Genomic DNA, 4725 nt, shown 5'->3' with positions numbered 1-4725 from the left:
TAAAGGGATGTTTCTCCTAATTTATAGGTATTTGAACAGGCTGACCTTTAGAGCAGCCCTGTCACCTCTGAATGACATTCATAAGAAACTGAGATGAACCCATAAATTTAGACTGGGAAAGTCAACATCAGGGTCTGTTTTATTCAACCAAGTAATCTAGTTTGGTTTGCCTTCAATATTAAGATATTAAGTGTAAAAACTGACTGAAATTCAAACAAGACAACTCTAAGGAAAAGATTAATTGTAGGACCAAAACTGTTACCTGATACTGATTTTTAATTATCCTGATAATTCTTGCCTTCCAATCCCACAGATGATCTTAATAATATACTTCAGTGATTTTTGAATCCTTATACTATTCATAGACACAAATGTAGTACATTTCACATGGAAGCAAAATATACCCTAAATAGATTTGAATTTAGATGCTCATACATTTTTGTTATGTAGTCTCGTTATTGGCAGTCCATCTTATAATGTGCCTCTCTCAAAGCTCCTGTGGTGGCTAATTTTCATTGTCAGCTAGATTGCAATTGCCAAGCTGCATCTTTGGTCTTGAGTGCTATAGTGAGAAGATCCACCCTGAATGTGGATCGCTCCATTCCATGGGCTGGAATCCCAGACTGAATAGAAATGATACAATGGGTGGAAAACAAGCATTCATCTTTCGGTCTTCAGACATGTGGCTAGCTGCTTCATGCTTCTGCCCACACACCTTCCCCACCATGAGGTGCTGAACCCTTTAATTGTGAGCCAAATAGACCTTTTCCTAAGTTGCCTTCATTAGGTATTTTGTCAAAGCAAGGCAATAAGTCACTCATATGGAAAATGTGTATCAAGAAGCACCATATGGTCCATAGACCTTCAGAACTGGTTTGTGGGGGGCATGTGGTAGAGTCTGGAGCTTCCTGCTAAAGAAACACTAGATAATGACATACATAGACAGGGCTCAATCTAGTGGGAATTCAGAAAAGTAGAATGCCAAGACAAATATAGAGAAGTCCAAACTCACAAGGCTTCAGGGGGAACGGAGAGGCATTGGAAACAAAACAACCCTTGGCTGCTTTCTTCTTGGGTCATGAAAAATATGACTGAAGCGAAATCAAAAAGGAACTGAGAAGCCTACCAAACTCCATTTTGAAGGCAGGAGCCATTATGCTATATTGTTTGAAATAAATTTCTACTTACTGTAAGAGCTGAGTTGCTGTTTTTAAGTCTGTTTCCTGGAGCCTGACCTGCCTGGCCTGCCCGCCCCAACCCATGACCTTGACTTGTTTTATAGACCCTGGCCCTTCCTGACCCTTCCTGGTCCTCCCAGACCCTTCCTGACCCTCCCTGGCCCTCCCGGATTCTCCCCGACCTTCCCTGACCCTCCATGGCCCTCCCTGACCCTTCCCGACCCTCTCTAATCATTTGGTGGGTTTGGTTGGTTTTGGACATTTTTCTGTATTTCCTTATTGTTCCATTGTCTCTCTTCTGTAAACCTGCTTTACAACTACTTGTGACTTTACTCCTTAAAAGGAACCCAAGAAATGGATTCAGGGCTGCTCTCCTTAATTGGACTTAGGGGGCAGTTGTTGACCAGCTCTTGGTACACTCCAATAAAATCAAGCTTGCTTCAAATAAGACCCAATATTGTAGTAGTAGTAGTCTTATTCTCACCCCCGTGGGATTAACGTAATGAGGTGTGACCAAGAAAATCTTAAGACATTTAAGCTACTCTGTGGCAGGTCATTGCTTGCTGCTTCTGAGATTACACTCAGCAGAATGATAAACAAAAATTCAGTTTCGAGAGGAGAACAATGAGTTTAAAGCTTCAGACGAGAGTCTGAGCAAAGCAACTACAATGGTCAAGAGTTTTACAATATCAAAGAGAAACTTCTCTGATGGTTTAGAAAGATAAAGGGGAAACCCGTGTTAGGATGAGATATTTAATTTTAACTGGGCCCATTAATTAGGTGAGCCAAAGGGGGCTTTTGGTTGCTGGATTTAAATACTTTGATAGCTGAACCTTGATAGCGAGGCTCAGGAAGAGGAAGTGGACAGTAAGGGAGCAGATCTTGTGTAGCTTTAGGAATGAAATCTAACAGTTTTTTAGCAAGGCAGAGAGAATGCGGGAGAAGGGCAAGGCCTGCCAGAGCCGCATGCTCAAGTGGGCTAGACTCCCTTAAGGGGTGGTCTTGGTGATGAAGCTATCCTTGAATCATTTCTGCTGCTGTATGTAACTTCTCACCCACAGTCCTATAATTCCAGTAAAATGCACTACTAGTTCACCAAGTTGGGCTTTGGTAGTATCCATACTTTGGCCTGCCATGAGCGTAGGGTAAAGGTTCAAACTTAAGACACTTGAAAACCTGCCAATCCCTGGACTCAAAACCCCATCACTTCCTGAACTTGAAACTCCACCAATTTTTTTTTTGTTTTGTTTTGTTTTGTTTTTCGAGACAGGGTTTCTCTGTATAGCCCTGGCTGACCTGGACCTCGCTTTGTAGACCAGGCTGGCCTTGAACTCAGAAATCCGCCTGCCTCTGCCTCCTGAGTGCTGGGATTAAAGGCGTGCGCCACCACGCCCTGCAAAACTCCACAATCTTGAGGCTTGCCCAAAGCTCAAGACTTGGAATCTCACCCATCCCTACCTTGGAAATCTCCACACTGGAAAACTCTACCCCCACGAAACCCTATATAAGTCAGATTCCTTCTTAGTTCCCTGTTTCTAGCTGAAACAGAGGGAGCCACCCACTTGTGTCTTTTCCAATCAGTGTTTCATGTGAGGTTTCTTGCACAGTTGACATCATGGTATTCTTTGGCTACTGACTGCCAGGATACCTTTTGGAGCTGCAATGATTCCATTTGGGGAACCCTTGGCCCTCAGAGCTGCAACACTTATTTCCCCATCTGGGATTAGTAGACATGCTAGCACACATGTAGCAGGGCAAGTTTCGTCATGCAACAGAGGTCAAGGGCTAGTGCATTAGGTTTAACAAAATGTATGTATTTGCATGTTAAGTTATGAAGTACTGTGATGGTTAATTTCCCTTGTCAGTCTAACTGGATTTGGACCCACCTACAAGAATGCCTCTGAACGCACCTGGGAGGGCATTTATGGAGAGCTACAACTTGAGTACAAAGACTGGATAGGTAACATCATTCCATGGTCTGGGTCTGACTGGAAAGGAAGGAAGGAGAGAGAAGGGTGGGCGATACGGAAAAACAAGTGTCGGCCAAACATTCATTTCCCCACAGCCTCATTTGCAGACCCAGTGTTACCAGCTGTCTCACACCCCAACTGTGCGGTTCTCACCATGGTAACTGTATCCTCACATTGTTTTATGTCCAGTGTTTAATTCCAGTAATGTGGCCATAACAAATACAGCTGCTCATCAGCTAAACCCTGTATACGATTTGCTTTAGGCATCTTATCTTCTTTTATTTTCAGCTATCTCAAGTAAAGATTTTAAGCAGTTCCTGTTTTCTCTTAAAAGCACTTTCTTAAGCAGATGACTCAATATCTGTGTCAAGATTCTTACAAGGCTGCTTTGGATTTTTGTTTGGCTTTGTTCCTTTTTAAATTTTTGTGGTTTCCCTCCAACCAAAGACTAAGCATGGGCCAGACCTAGGCCCACCCCCCACCCCCTCATACATTTATAACAGATGTACAGCTTAGTCTTTATGCAAGTCCCCCAACAATGTCCCTGACTCTGTTGCCTGCCTGAGGATCCCATTCCCCTAACTGGACTGCCTTGTCTGGTCTCAGTGTGAAAGGATGTACCCAGTCCTGGAGTGACTTGATGGGCCGGGGTGAGGTGATACCCAGAGGGGCCTCCCCCTTCTCAGAGGATATGGGAGGGGAAATGATGGGAAGTACCATGTGAGGGGAAGCCCCAAGGGGGGGTTGTGATCAGATGTAAAGTGAATAAATAAGTACATTAATGAAAAGAAAAATGTAAAAAAGAATGTGTGTGTGTGTGTTTTCTTGGTGCAGAAGTTGATCATTTCAACCTATATACATAAATAATATGTATAATTATCTAATTTCTAATCTCTAATAAAATATTGAGATTTAGGATGAACAAATATTTTCCCCATGAATATTTTGGCATAGTTTTGGGTAGTTGGTACTCTCAGCCAGGTGTGATGGGGCACATCTGTATTCCCTGCTACTTGAAGACAGGGGCAGTAAGATTGCTTGAACCCCCAAAATTTAAGTCCAGTCTGGACAACATAGTGAGTCTTGTCTCAAGAAGAACAAGTCTTTTTTTTTTTTTTTTTTTTTTGGTTTTTCGAGACAGGGTTTCTCTGTGTAGTCGTGGCTGTCCTGGAACTCACTCTGTAGCCCAGGCTGGCCTCGAACTCAGAAATCCGCCTGCCTCTGCCTCCCAAGTGCTGGGATTAAAGGCGTGCGCCACCACGCCCGGCCCGAAGAACAAGTCTTGATAGTTGCAAGGTCTTCAGCAATGGATGTCTTAGAAAATGCCAACCTTGAAGAGACACTTTAGGAGATAAATATAGTGAATGGTATTTTATTTTACTCTCTACAAAAGATTTATTTTTTGTTTGTTTGTTTGGTTGGTTGGTTTTGGTTTTTCAAGACAGTGTTTCTCTGTGTAGCCCTGGCTGTCCTGGAACTTGCTCTGTAGACCAGGCTGACCTTGAATTTAAAGATAGGCAGATATATCCCGAGCTTTTGTCCCCGCCGGCAAGAACACACTCAGGACAACCGGAATC

The sequence above is a fragment of the Mus caroli genome, unplaced genomic scaffold, assembly GCF_978045245.1.
Source record: "Mus caroli unplaced genomic scaffold, Mus_caroli_1 scaffold_9, whole genome shotgun sequence".
Lineage (NCBI taxonomy): Eukaryota > Metazoa > Chordata > Mammalia > Rodentia > Muridae > Mus > Mus caroli.
This window is presented reverse-complemented; position numbering follows the sequence as displayed.